At 43.8% G+C, this 16,156-nt stretch overlaps 1 pseudogene; it reads right to left on the bottom strand.

Annotated features, from left to right (window-relative positions):
* Positions 1-201: 201 nt before the first annotated feature.
* Positions 202-16,156, bottom strand: part of LOC138515280 (tektin-2 pseudogene) — a 168,430-nt pseudogene continuing 152,475 nt past the window's right edge.

Here is a 16,156-nt window from a genome sequence, read left to right as displayed (position 1 = left end):
TCTTATGGCCAATTCTTTTTTTTAAAAAGATTGTACATTTATTTTGTATTTGAATGTTTAAGTACTTTATTAAATACATCATTATTATGGTCCTTTTTGTGGGACAAGATGTGTAGAACAGGGACGTAAAAATATGTATATGTAGACCTGTATATTTGGTGGTGCTCCTAACACTGGTCTTGATAAACACACTGCAGAAAGTTAAGCCAGCTCTAGCTGACGGCCCTTCAGAAGAGCGAGGCCTTGGTTGGTGGTGCGGTTAAAAGTGTCAACGGTAGGCATGTATTTCTCAGCCGACATGGTTAGTTTCTTCGTGATGTCCATGGACCTGTTGTCCTGTTGCAGGGTGTTATCCTTGATGCAAATGTCCTCTTGGATGCAAGCCAGGTACTTGTACAGAGCGTCCAAGGCATCCTGTATCTGTGCTAACTTCTGTTTCATAGCAGCTATCGTGCCTTCCAGCTGGTGGACCTCATCAGTGAGCCCATTTCTGCACAGGTCTACGTTGGGGCGGGAATAGCAGTTCTCCAAGTGAGTGTGTGCCAACTTCAGGGGGCCACGCTTCAGTCGCAGGTCTTCCTCCAGGCATCGGATTTCTTCCTCTGTATCAGCAATTTCTTCTTTGGTATTTTTCTCCTGTCACTTAAGTTCATCCACGGCCATTTTAGTATCACAAATCCTCTTCCAGAAGGCAAATTCTGTGGCCTCTCACTGCAGCGTTGAGGATTTAATGTCAGTGTCTGCTCGGTCCTTGTTGTAGCGACTGAACTGCTCTAACTGACCCTGAGTTGTTGACCCACTGTGGACTCTCGTTGGGTCCGGCTTCAGGGAGATGTTCGGAGAATTCTTATTTACTGATAAGCATGTCTGATCAATGTCCAGGGTCTCCATCATCCCACAGTGGTCCCAGTTCAGCTACTGGCGTACCTCCTGAAGCAGACAAAGCTGCTTCAAAGCTTCGTTGATGCTCTGCTGCAGTGCTTTACGGGCTGCTTAGATCACCTCCACCTTTTTGCGCAACGCATCCTCCACCAGGTCCTTCACCAGGTCAATGGTCTGATGCCGGTCCTGCAGGGCCAGGCATTTGCTGGCCACATCCAAAGGCACTTTATTGGCCTGCAAGGGACATTCAGCCTCCTCCTTCATCTGGCTGAGGTTGTCAACTTCAGAGTCCACTTTCATCAAGCTCCTAGCCAGCGTCTCCTTCCACCTGTCCACGTTATCAATATGGTCCGAAAGCTGGGTTCTGGTGACATAGTCATCCCATTTTGCCTAGTTTGTCGTTTCATTGCGTAGCGTCCTCTCTTCCTGGTGCACCTGGTGGGACGCTGTACGCTGTCTCTCTGCATTGGTGGATATCAGAAGGCTGCTGGCGTTCCAGTCCGGTATTGTGTACCTAGGGACTGGCTTACACTGAGAGTAGTCATGTTTACATTCACACCTGCTCCCCCGCCAGCTCTACCCCTCTCGGTGTCTGGCCCCTCTGCTGGGTCTGGCACCTCCTTGATAAAGCAAACTCAAAGAGATCCCAAGAGATTGTGTTTGGGTGTGGGAGGGGGCAGGAAACGGGTGGGAATGGCCATAGGGATTAGCAAGCCATGGCCAGTCAATGGGTGGGTAAATAGCCAAACAACACCTACCAGCAATGTGTCCCTCTGTATATGCCAACTCCCCCTTACTGTACTCTAATGCAATATGGGCCCATATCCCCATCCCTTCACTAAAATTACCCAATCATGTTCCTCTGACCATGGCCACTGTTCTCTCTTTTCTCCACCTCCTTTCACTTCCGCTGTAGTTTCCCCTGAATGATTACTGCAGAAAAACATACTGCCGCCACCTTCACACCACCTTGTAATGCAGCATGTGCATAGCAGTGCGGTAACTAAGCAAATGCTCAAAAACATAAAAGTCTTCCCAAATCCCCTTTGCCACTTTCCATGTGCTCCCTCCTTAAGTCCTCACTGACCATCTCCTATTATCACCTTTCCTCCACTCTCTCCAGTCGCAAATTTCTTTCTGCATGCATATAGCACAATTCCAACAGAAATCCTGTGCAAGTTCTGCGATAAGACTAAAGTGTTGTTCCTCGAAATGGGCTCTCCAGCCCTCGTTAAACTCGCCAACTGCCCAGATCATCTTCTTTCACCCACCACATTTCTACCCTGATGTAAAACCACAATTTCCGACCCTCCAACTATCACTTTGGGCCTTTTGTTTCCCACAGGATTACCATTGAGCAAAAAAAGAAAACATCAGTGATTTTCATTTCTGAAAAGCCTCAGTGCTGCAATGTAGCATTCAATATATATATATATATATAAGGTCATCGAGAGAGCCTTCCTGAAAGCCAGACGAATAGATAGAGTCACTTTATTAGCTGGCAAGAAAAATAAAGAAAAACTGGAAGGGGAAAACAGCACACGATGCATACTTACGTTTGATAGTCAAGCAAAAAACATCAAACACATTCTGAACAAACATTGGAGTATCCTGTTAGCTGACCGTGACCTTGCAAAAAGTCTCAAACCTCATCCCGAGGTCACTTTCAGAAGAAACAGATCCTTCAAAGATTTTTTAGTTCAAAGCTTTATGGGAAGTGAAGAGAAGAAGGCACCCACAAACTGGCTAACCGCTAAAAAGCTAGGTTTTCACAAATGCACCCATTGCAGCATGTGCAAATATGCAATCAATGGTGAAACTTTCATACTTCCGGTGACAGGACATAATGTGTTGATCCAAAAATGGATCACTTGTGAAACGGATCATGTAGTCAATGCCCTTACCTGCGCATGCAAGAAATGGTACATTGGCAGTACGAAGTGTAAGTTAAAAATTTGAATACAACAGCATGTGCGTGCCATATTACACAATGACGCAAATTACCCAATTGCGAAACACTTCTACGAATGCCACAACAAGGAAATAGACAGTTTCAGATTCTTGGGCCTATACAAAATCGAATTGGGTCCAAGGGGAGGCGATAAGGAAAAGCTACTCAGACAAAAGGAAACAAGGTGTATATTGGACTTCGAGAGCAAACAGCCCAACGGGCACAACATCGATGAGGAGCTGTACACCTTTCTGGGCTGCTGAGAAATGAAAAAGATAAAGCCCCCTGTCATTGTATCTATGATGTTGGACAAACACCAGCCTGCAAAAACTCCTTGGAGTGCCGAAATCAGTTTTAACCATTGTTTATACCTTAGTTTTCTAAAGATGTTGAGTGGACAATGAAAAAAGAAAAGTACTAATGTCAAATTATTGTCCTTGAGGAGAATTTGAGATACCCTTGCAGTTGGTTTCAGTGTTTTTAATGTTTTGAATAATTTTGGGTATATAGTTATTTATGTTTTGCTTCTAATACACTTGTTCTGAATGAGCAATAATTTTAAACGAAAAGTCTTGATGAGGGAGAAACAGGAGAGGCTTGTGGGGTAGGCAGATACTTTTAGGATTGAAGTTGTGATGTTCCCCAAGATTATGGTCAATGTGCAGCCCTACCTGGAATTCATACAGATTATAGGGATAGATAGTTTGCATAGAAATTTAAGAAGAGTATACTATGAGTAAACCTAACAATTTCTTTTCCCCTTGTTTTTACATTTTAACATATATACTTGGCAAATCTTAACAGACAAATTGCTGCTATTGCACTTGTCACTTTAAATAGAAGAATGAAGGCTGTTAAATGCACTAAGCACTTTATGATCTTAACAGTGAAAATGATTTGTCATCATATTTTAACTTGCAATTACTCCTACCTATATAGATATGGATACATTCGGCATTGGGGACAAAACTATTGCTGCTATTGTTGAGAATGCACTAAGCACTTTAAACTGAAGAGCGAAGGCGGGGAATGCACTAAGCACTTTACCGTTCAAAGACGTGAGAGATGTATTTAACATTGGGACGAATGTCCTAAAAAGCTACTTACTATAGAGGAGATAGGTGTTAAAAATGCACTGAGCATTTAAAGCAAGTGATTATATATATGTGACATACAAAAAACTGTTTGAAACTAATATGTTGCCTTTTTTAGCACATGACAGTTTAAAAAGAAATTTGCACTATGCACTTCAGCCGAGTATAGGGGAAAAGCCAAAACACTAAATGGACTAGAATAGTCAGAGTAAAAGCATACTATAATAATAGATTGGAAACTGAAGCACATGGGTACTTGCTGTCGAGGAAATACGGGTCACCCCTAAATAATAGTAGTGGGAATCAGAAACTATTGCGATTTTGTACTGCGAAGGGATTGCACAAAACGCAGTAGACTAGAAAGTATGACTGGCAATACATAAGTTATGGTGGTAAAATTCACCACTCCAAGATGGCCCATCCATAGATGTAAAGTTTGGGGAAAGGTGAGACCAGTCCTTCCACGATTGCTACTGTGTGTGCTCCTCCTTTCCCCCGCCACCCACCCTTGCCCCTCCCCATGCTTGCCTGTTTCCCTCACATTTTAAAATAGCTTTGTAACAATGAGGTTAATTGTTGTGAGCAAGCGGAGAGTTGGCTGCGAAACGCGTGAACGCCTCTTTTTTGAGGAGTGGTGCACTTGGGAGGACCTGTACACTTTGGTCTTTTTTGCTTTTGTTTTCCAATTTTGGAACGGAATACATTGGAATTTTAATGTGATTCTTTTCCCTGAAAAACAAAGAAAGGAACAGCTTTTGAAACACAAACAGCGGTTTGTATTCCAACTTCTTGCAATGGTGATGGGTCTCTAAGATACTGTGGAGAGTGCAGCTCGAACCATCTACCTAATAGGTAGAAGTAAGAATATATATATATATATTCAGTAAATAAATATTGTAAAAGGTGTTAAAGGGACATTATGGTTAAGTTGTGCTACCAAAAACCTATGAAATTAAAAAAAAAAACTTTGTTAAAGGGACGTTATGGTTCCATGTAAAACCGAAAAACCCCTGAAATTTGTCAGTTATGGTAAGCTAAGTAACTATAACTCGTGCCACCACCGTGCACTGCTAAGACTAACACCCAGGACATCAAAGATGACATCACACATGTCATTGATGACATCATTGATGACGTCACATGTCTGGCTCCCCCTTTTTTCCTTTACTGACATACCTACGCCAAATGGTTTTCTTCAGTAACAGTCAGGAACTAAAAATGTAAAAGGTACTATATTTCTAGACATATCCTTCAAGTATGTTCTTACAGTAATTCCCTTAGGGTCCAGTCACATGAAACATATACATAGGGGAAGACACAAGCTTGAAAGTCAGCAATGGTTTCTGTGCATGAAGATAATCAGTAGGGTCATCAGCACTTTCTGATAGTTCTGTTGTTTTTTTATTAATGTACTTTACCTGTATATGCTCATATTTGTATACATTGTACTCACACTACTTTCCTTAGGGTCGTATCACATCATATAATAAATATATATAGGGGAAGTAGCAGCTTTGAAACAGAGCAATCATTTCTCTGCATTAAGATAATCAGTTAGGTTATGAACACTTTCTGCTACTACTGCTGCTTTTTTGCTTACTTCACTTTCCCTGTATATACTCATATTTGTATGTTTTGTTGTCTCTTTGACTTGTGTCTGTAATAATACAATTATGTAGTAAGTGGGTTTCATTAGCTACTTATTACATGTTTCACAGTACGCAAAACTATAATAAGAAAGCAGTTATCATTTCACTGTTCAACATGGCAAGATTATGAATGTAGCACCTCCATCATGTATGCTGCACACAATGCCTATGTTTCTACATGGGTAGCTTAGTATACTTGATAGAACTTCATAATACAATGCTATTTATATCAATGCATTGCTTAATGCACTAAGTAGCTCATGATATTTATTCCAATGACCCTTGACACTTTATTGTCAACATTATAATAACAATCCCTTGTACAGACTTTTCATGAAAAGTAAATGCACATGTGATGTCATCAGTGATGTCATCAATGACATTTGTGATGTCATCTTTGATGTCCTGGGTGTTAGTCTTAACAGTGTACAGTGGTGGCGCGAGTTATGGTTGCTTAATTTACCATAACTGGCTAATTTCAGGGGGTTTTCGGCTTTACTTGGAACCATAACGTCCCTTTAACAAAGTTTTTTTACTGAATTTCATAGCTTTTTAGTAGCACAACATAACCATAATATCCCTGACTTTATATACATGTAACATAGAACATAATGAACGCCCAGCTAGTGATTTTGATGTCCGCGGACTGTGCGTATGTCCGCGGACGGATGCAGACAACAGCAACACTACCCAAAAACTCAGGGGGTATCTTAAATTGTTATATCATGCCATATGAACACTGAACAAGTTCAAAAAACCAGCACACAAACACATTATATGTAGTAATAAATAAGAAGAGGGACTTATATATCTAACACATCAACCATCCATTTAAATACCATATGTACTAAAATGGAATATACCAAAAGAAGAAAGATAGGCTTCCAACATAATTACCTCACAGAAACTGCACAACTAGGATCAACAGCAGATCTACAGACCAGTAAGAACACAACTTACCAGAAGCTAGTAAGTGTACTTCATGTTTCATATATATTTCTAAAATGTCTGTATTAGATACAATGAAAGTAATATAAATATATTTGTTTCACATAAATGTCCAGTACTTTAGAATGGCTTGAGGAGAATTTCCCACGTGAGGAAATGTCTGAAGATAGTGATACTAATGGTAGACACTTCTCTATATAACCACATTAATAAGAATTACATTATGTACACTTAACATATATATATATATTTTTAACAGACCATACAAACATTGAAAATAGTACACCAAAAGATATATTGGAGAAGACTCTCCAGCGCATGGAAGAAAAAATGGACATGATCATGGCAAATTTCAACGATTTGAAAACTTTTGTGGAGGACCACATAAAAGAAAAAATTAAATACCATTGTCCCACATGTACCTGTCCCCCCTCTCCATACCCCAGTCAATTATCCCCAAACCCTCGTTTTGATGAGACTTCCATCACTTCATCTCATCCTATCCATCCTCTTGCAACCCCCAATTCCCCTGTGTTTGTGTCAGTTTCTGCTTCCCCTTCTCTTTCATAAATTGTACATCTATATATAATAAAACAAAAATATTATATGTGTTTTAATTTCAGTTCTTTTTGTGTTTTTTATAAAAAAAGGCAATAGGGTTGTACGCGGACAGCGCGGGTGTCTGGGATGTTCGTAATTCACCAAAATGGGGGTGTCATAAGGACACTATACCTGTTCTTACTGTCCGCAAGCAAAATTGAACTGTTCTTAGAACACACTCGGTGTCCGGGATGTCAGTAATCAAACCAAAATGGAGGTGTCCTAAGGACACTATGCCTGTCCATACTGTTCGCAGGCAAGTTGAAACTGTTCTAAGAGCACACGCGGTGTCCGGGATGTCCGTAATCAAACGAAAATAGAGGTGTCCTAAGAACACTTTACCTGTCCGCACTGTTCGCAGGCAAGTTGAAACTGTTCTAAGAACACACATGGGGCCTCATTACGAGAATGGAGGTAATGAAAAAAGGAAGGCGGAACGGTAATAGCGGCATCGTTAATGGGTCCGGGTCATTACGACCCGACAACCCACCAATACCGGCACCGCCCATACCATGCCCCCTCATACCGGCATGGGCGCGTACACGCTCCCCTTTGGGGAGCAAATACCGGCATGCCGGTAATAGGAGGACATCACAACACACACGGGCATGCAAATACCGGCATCCCGAAGGCAGTAATCAGAGGATGCACGATGGCGGCGATACAGGCATCGCGGACCACCCGTAGACAGCAATCAGCAATCAAGCCAACTGCCACAGGTGCACACAATCACCACAGGTGGACTCAATGGAGTCTGGCCCAGTATAAAAGAAGTACACCCACACACCACACCCCTTCCTACACCAAAATGATACCACCAGCTGTTGCAATCATGGCGCTGGAGGTCATGCCTATACTGCTACAACTACAGCAACAAGAGCAACTACAACAACAACTACAGCAGCAACAACAGACAGCACAGAGGAGACACAGGAGGAGAAGGAGGGTGAGACAGGCCCAGCAATTACCACCAGTGCAGCCAGTAGTACTTCGCAGGCAGCCGCCAATCCCTGCATCAGACCCAGTCCATTCAATCTAACCCCTGAGCAGATCCACACCCTGTACCGGTTGGACAGGGACACCACCACCACAATAGTGGACATGATAGGCAACGACATTTCCAGCCTCATACAAATACGCACTACCATCCCCCGCTACTAAAGGTGGTGTCTGTGCTGCACTTCCTGGCCTCAGGCACCTACCAGCACACAGTGGGCCAGCTGCATGGCATTTCACAACCACTATTTTCACGCATGCTGACACAAGTGTTGGTTGCCCTCCTGAAGCACGCTAGCACCCACATATCCCTACCACGGACTGACCAGGAGATAGCTGACACCAAAGTAGCCTTCCAGGCATGCCCAATTGTGTTGGTGCCCTGGACTGCACCCATGTAGAATTGGTAGTCCCCTATGCCGTAGAGGTGGTGTACAGCAATCGCAAGCAATACCACTCCATCAATGTGCAGATGGTATGTGACTCCAGCAAGATCATCACACATTGCTGCGCCTGATTTCCCGGATCAACACATGATGCCATGGTGCTGTGTAACTTTACGCTAACCCTTCACATGGAGCGACATGCTGGACCACGTTCCTGGCTACTTGGTGAGTTGGCTGAATGGCCCATGTCAGTGCATTGGGGTAGTGATGTGTTGAGATGCATACCCCACCTGGGTGGGAATGGGGGGGATGCATACTCCACCTGGGTGGGAAGGTGGGATGCATACTCCACCTGGGTGGGAATGGGGGTGCATACTCCACCTGGGTGGGAATGGACGGTGAGTGGAGAATGCAGGCAGAGCTAATGACACCTGACCTGAACCTCCCAACAACCCCAACATGAGACCTCATTGGCATACATCTGACCATTTATGTATATCAATGACCACATGGAAGACATACAACCTGGCCACCATGTGTATATCAAGCAATGCGTGACTGAACAGGATCGCAACTGTGCCAATGCGGCTAGTGTGACCATGCACAGTGTAGTATACACAGCATAAATTGGAGGGTAAACATTGTCGTACAACCACAGTACATCCTCCTCAGCATGCATTATTTCACCCTGCATCATCTATTCAACGCCATCCAGACTACCACACCTTATAGCAGTATAGAATGCTTCTACTTAATATTTGTGCATATGTACAGGGACATGTGCATGTACACAGCAAATAGCTGCGGGCATGACTGTGAATCCTGAAGCTGGCAGCTCAGAGTGGATGGACTGATTGATGAAGGTGCTTGCCGTCTCCTCCCAGGTGGTCAGTTTGGCAGGAGAAAGGGGACCCCCGCCTGTAGCCATGGCCTCCCTCCTCTTGCTTGCAAGGTTGTTACAGACCCTGAGGCGGAGGTCATCCCACCTCTTCTTGCAATCCCTCACTGTCCGTGGGGTGGTTCCAACAGCGGAGACCTTGTGGGCTACCTCCTGCCAGATCTCCTTCTTGTGCTGCTGCACCTCACGCTTCAGGTTCTGATCTTTTATCACATCAGCATGTGCAGCAAGGGTGTCCGCAAGCATGTTCAATTCTGCATCAGAAAAACACTTTTTCTGCAGGCTGGGGGTAGTCTTCTGGGTTGCCTTCGACATGGTGTATGTATTGCCACTGCTCTCTCCTGTAAACAACTGTTGGTTTGGGTGGATTGCAATGGATTGTATTTTAAAGATGGCCGCCGGCACATTTGCCGTTCCGACGCGATGACGTTACTTCCTGGTCCGGTATTACGAGCCCGGTATTAGCATGTTGTTATTACCGGGTCGGTATTAAGGGGTTCCTCCTAGGCGGAGGCGGTATCAGCGGGTCCCGTGATGGTGCTATCGGGGGGTTGGAGGGCCGCGGTGTGCGGGATGTCCATAATTAAATGAAAATGGAGGTGTCCTTAGGACATTATGCCTGTCCGTACTGTTCGCAGGCAAGTTGAAACTGTTCTAAGAACACACGCAGTGTCCGGGATGTCAGTAATGAAATGAAAATGGAGGTGTCCTAAGAACACTATACCTGTCCGCATTGTTCGCAGGCAAGTTGAAACTGTTCTAAGAACACACACAGTGTCTGGGATGTCCATAATTAAACGAAAATGGAGGTGTCCTAAGGACATTATGCCTGTCCGTACTGTTCGCAGGCAAGTTGAAACTGTTCTAAGAACACACGCGATGTCCGGGATATCCGTAAATAAACAAAATGGGGTGTCCTGAGGACACCATACCGGTCCGTACTGCCTGAAGAACATCTACACACATGCACACCACACCAGTAAGATCTCTGAACATCGCGCCTGTCCGTAACTGTTCGTCTCACTTGTGTCGCACTTTTAATTAGTTTCAGGACCCGTACACTGTTCGTAGAACACCCGCGAGCATGTGCACGACCGTTCCCATGCATTTGGTGTCCTGCGGACACCCGTTCCCTTCGCGGACATGTTCATGACGCCATCATGTGACTGCACCCACGTTGAGTGTGTGTCCTGAATTGCGGACACTGTCCGGGTCCCCGAACATTTTAAAAGTACCTTTTCATGCAATCCACAGTATTTTATAGTAAAAATTCAACATAGCACATGTCCCAGACAATGACCCTGACTTTTTACATACTTTTTGGCACTTTTTGAGCCTTTTTGGGCTGTTTGTTTTGTCTGCAGACAGCATGGGTGTCCGCGAAATGCACACACCTATAAAAGGCCACACCCCAGAGCTCATCCTCATTGAGTTTCTGGCTATCTGACAGAACAGTGTACTTTGGCTGCCAATCTTCCAGATTTTGCTGAAACCTGATGGCATCCATGGCTCCTCTACTTCCACCTAGTGCTACATCTGCCTCAGCACCACCCCCAACACCTCCACCACCACCTCCCCAAGGGCCTGTAGAGGGGAACAGGCGTGATGATGTAGAGGAGGATGAAGAGGATGACGAGGATGAGGTAGTGGAAGTCCCTGTTAGGGAGAATTCTCTTATAAGGCTAATTTCTCAAACCTAGTGAGTCCCCCAGCAGCTTTGCTGGATTTTTGGGGTTTGCTTTTTTCTCCTGCTAAGAGTGAGAGTCTTTTACTCCCACCCTAAGACATGATTTTAGGTATGTCCTTGACTTGTTATGTGCTTATGGGCTATGGGGTTTCTTTTTTACTCCATAGAGTATCATCTGTTTTTCTGTATGTGTGGTACACAGCACCCTCAGTGCAGTCCCACAGGGGTGTCACAGTGACCCCCAAACATAGACTCCATACCCTGGGACTGACTACTGTCTCCCAGGGCATGTAAAATCACCATTGGCTTTACTAGTCCAAAATTGTGAACAGAACCAGTACAAACCATCATATTGTGGAAGTACTGGTAAGGAATAATACGAGTGGGTCTGTTTTCGAGGGGGCACTGTCCCATCCCCCCTCATCGAGTTTCTGGCTGGTGGCAGTGGTTACCGCACGAAACATTCCTCTGGAATATTCTCTATGGGATTTTCCTATTGATTTTAAACGCACCACTTTTTGGTGCAATGTTAAAGATACCGCTGGTTTATTTATTTAATATTAAATCACCGGTTGGGTCTTTTTGCCAGAACTCGATTCTAAAATCCTGTTTGTGTCCGTCTCTGTAACTCTGACCAAGGTCGAGCCCTTTGTTCCACTATTTTGGCGGGCTTCTCCACAGAAGCCTTCCCAATGGTGCCACTCTGTCTGGGTTCCACAGGAGGGGTCGAGGGGGGAATTGGCACCCTGGACTGCATTGCCTTAGCAACCCAAGTCACACTCTACTCTAATTGGCCCAGTGGTGAGCCGCCCGGCTCACCACTTAGCATGTGTGATTGACAGCTATGAATGGGGGGTTTTCTGCATAAAAGCAGGGCCTTTGGGACTGGAACTTCAGAAGTCGCCACAGGACCTAAGAATCTGAAGAGGGAAGAAGCCACCTGCAACCGATGACACCGCCGGTAAAGCCCTGCTGCAACGAACTCACCACTTTTCCAACGACAAGAGAAGATCTTCTGCTGGAGAGTTTTCTCCCTTTGAGTTGGTAGGACCACCCAGTTCGCCCTTTTTCGCTTCCAAAGACATCACTTGGTCGAATCGCCTGTGCCAAGCACCCCGGCGGCTGGATAGCCAAGCTCACCACTTTTGACCGCGAATAAAAGGACCACACCTTTTAATCGGGAACTCTGCGGCTGGTTTCATCCCTGTGCAGTGCAACGACTCCACATTTCCTCCTTGACGAGATCTTCTCTTCCCCTGGTCAGAACCATGAACCTCAACCACTGCCAGGAACAACTGCTCCCACTGCAGCTTCCTTTCTCTTTAAGGTACAGTGTCCTGCCTGGCCTCCCCTTCTACAGATTGCTAAAGGTAACCTTAAATCCTTGGCTTCTAAACTGGGTTGGCTCCAGGCCTTCTAACTATATCTTTTGACTCACCCCACCCTCTTTTGAACACTCTGCAAAGACTTTCAGTGCACTTTAAACCATGTGATCTTGGGCACATTTCGCTTTTCTCCCTTTAAAGTGGGCCAGGCCTATGAACTTTGGCTCTACAGTATAACCTGCCTTTCTCCCCTTGCTCTGAACTCTTAAAAGTGTTGGGAACTGTTTTATTTTATGCTCTACCTTTTCTCTCCCTTTTTACCCTAAACTATTGGAGTGCCGTCTAGGTTAAGCGCTCACTTCTGTCTTAACAAATAGTTGTGCTTTAACCCTGACTTGTCTGATAGTTATCAAGGGAGGTGTGTATACTTACCTGATTGTGTTCTAAGATTACTTTTCATTGAGAGTGCTAGTGTATTGCCTAAAGTATGTTTTAAATAAATAATTATATACTTTTTATACAAAGCTCTGGTCAGTGTTTGTTTGCTCTACTGTGTCTGGACCCTATTGTGTATACTCTGCATACTGCCCTACTCTTCTCGAGAGAAGTCTGACTGCTCAGCCACAGCTACCAGGTAAATCTGGGTGGTGCGGACTGCTACCAATTGGGTTTACTGCTGCTCATGTAGTCTTAATCTTTTTGCAGTATTCCCCAAGGGAACTGCACATGATTCTGCATAACAGTCCCTACTACCAGCACTCGCCATGAGTCTTGGGTGTGGCGGTTATTTACCATTCATGGTAACATACCCAAGGCGCGTGCGAACAAGGTCACCTGCAACCAGTGCAATGTGGTGCTGAGTCGCGGGAGGCCTGGTTCGTACAGCTTTGGTATGACAACTATGAAGTGACACCTAAGGTCGTTCCACGGTGAGGCCGTTCGCAAGGTTGTACCTTGTGAGGAGCGTAGTAGGTTGAGTTCCTCTACTACAACCTCTGTTTCCGCTCCTCTCACCACAAGAGACACTCCTGTGGGAGAGCGCATCCCTCCAGCTGCCTCACAGGCCATTCACAATGCTGATGACCCTTACCTTTCGAGGGTCACAGTTTTGTGTATGTACTGCAACGCAGTACTCTGCAGGGGGGAGAGATTTTGAAGTGCTTTCGAGACTTCGGTCTCAGAGCACAAGAAGACCTGCCCACTACCTAAGTAATGCCCACCCTACATCTTCCTCTCTACACCCACCCTTTCTTATCCCCATGGTTGGTGTACCCCCCTTACCCTCCTTTCGCCTCCCCTCCTAGTGTGTGTGTAAAAAAAATACAAAAAAAATATAAAACAACAGAGATCCCAAAAAAGTCTCTTTTCAGAGCCACCTTTCACAGTCTAAAAATAGAAGTGACAAATAAATGAAGCAGGGCCCTGTGCATTTTTTAGAAGTCCGCGGACAGTTCGCAAACATCTAAAATTTTGGGGTGCTGCCCTATCAAAATCATTGCACTTTCTCTGGTAGGAAGTGGTGGCTCTGAAAAGACCCCTTTGGTGGTGTTTTTTGTGTTTGAAAAACTTGAAATAGTTAACACCTACTGCAAAATGGATGGCTGTAATTCTACAAAAGGACGCAATGCATTTTGTACATTTTTCAAAAAGATCTGATTACCAGCATAAGTAAGATGAATTCCATCTCTGCGAAAAATGTATGTGCTACGAAATATTATATTTTCATTGTGGAAAGAGGACATGCCAACATCTCCTAGAAAAGCACAAACAGCCTTATTAACATTCCGCCTTGCTTTCTCCATTTGTGGACCAAATGAAGAAGAACGTAGCCACATTTGTCTCTGCGCAATACGAGAAAATATTACTTGGGAATTTGGAAACATGTCAATGACCTTCCCAAGTCCTTCTTTCATCGCAAATTGCAAAGAAATTCCTGACACATGTCCTAAACTGTTCCCTCCACAATGAATTATAATTATGTCTGGATGAAGCTCTGTCTGTAAACTAGCACAGAGAGGTACCAATTCCAGCCACTTCATTCCATGCACTCCATGCCAATGCACTCCCACATGAGGGAATCCAAGTTCTGCAGCTACCCAACAGCGTTGTGCATGCACCTCCAACCAATGTATCCATGAGTCTCCCAAAATCCAGGCAATCTGTTTTCTGAAACACACAGCCATAGCTAACTGTTCTTCTCTCAGGAAAAAGACTTTCTGACAAACTCTCTCCTTACACAACACACCCATGAAACTTTACTGACCAATCAATTGATCTACTCATTCTTATTTGCATTTTTCTCCACCCCAAAATCCCTGTATGTAATACGCAATTTCCGCGGACTACTGCCATATCCGCGGACATATCATAACTTGGATAGCCCTTCTACCATTTCCACTTCACTCTCTGTTCCATTCCCTCATTGGATATAGCTAACAAGTCACACAACCATCCACCAATCACATTCAAGACCTTTACATCTAACTCCATCATCAGAGTTCAGCACTTCAAATGTACTGTAGATCACTCTGAGTACAAGTCTCATATCATTGGAAAGCACCTACTACAAAAACTACTGTACAAGTCTCCAAGATTTCTACTTGCAGCTGCATGCATATCCACATGCATGAATACAAACTACAGGTATGCATATTTTCTGCACAGTACATGTACAACTCTTATAAATGCATATAAACAGAACAACTGCCACTTAACCTGTATAGCCTATAAAATGAACTTATTATCATTTTTTCCATCTGCTATAATCAACTGTCACTTCCAAACCTGTCTGCTATCTAATTTTCTTTTTTACACACATACCTATCTAAAAAATTATAATATTAGAAGAAGGAAGAAATAACAATATAATTGTGGAAACACTTGGTAGTGTATCATAAAATTACACACAGCCAGTAAAATGTCATGCATCTTCATACACCACTACCTGTAAATCACATCCTTCTACTTTATTACCCACAGCTTCACAAATACATATATTCCGTGCTTTTCTATACAGTTTCTGTCATTTACCTAATACAAATTGCAAAATAATTGTTTCTTCTTTCTCCTAACATTCTATAACACAGCTTTAAAAAACCAAGTGCATTTCATACACTTAATATTCTACTCATTTACAAAGCATGTTGAACTAACATAATATAAATAAAATATAAAGGCTGCACATAGTCAAATGAAACTGTATGCATACACTATGTTCAGAAATCAAACAAGAATACTACTACAAAGACATATAAATGAATCTCTCAATTAAAATCACTACTATAAACACACAAAATTACTGAGCTCTTTCTTTTACAATTGCAGTGAAGCCCACTCTCCTGGAAAACAGCAACATCTGAACTACATACACCAACTACAAAGAAACCTGCTCATTCCACAAAAAAAGAGTAAGTACAATACTACCTTTGTTTCTCTGCCAAGTCTTTAAATCTCTCCACAATCTTGCTTCCCCTTATCTCTCCTCTCTCCTCTCTTTCTATGCTCCCTCCCACTCCCTTCACTCTGCTGACCACTTTCTCCTCACTGTTCCTCCTTCCCTTTCTGCCACATCCCGGTTCTGCTCCTTCTATCTCCTAGCCCCCCTGGACTGGAACTCCTTACCGCTCTCACTCTGCTATATTTCTACCTTTTCCTCATTATACACTTTCCTCAAATCTCTCCTTCTCCATTCCCCACCATGAAATCCCTCCCACCTTCTTGCCGCCTTCCCCTTGCCTTAT

Source organism: Ambystoma mexicanum, chromosome 6q (assembly GCF_040938575.1).
Source record: "Ambystoma mexicanum isolate Mex_15411 chromosome 6q, UKY_AmexF1_1, whole genome shotgun sequence".
Taxonomy (NCBI): domain Eukaryota; kingdom Metazoa; phylum Chordata; class Amphibia; order Caudata; family Ambystomatidae; genus Ambystoma; species Ambystoma mexicanum.
Note: the sequence above shows the minus strand (reverse complement) of the source record. Positions and strands in the feature narration are given on the sequence as shown.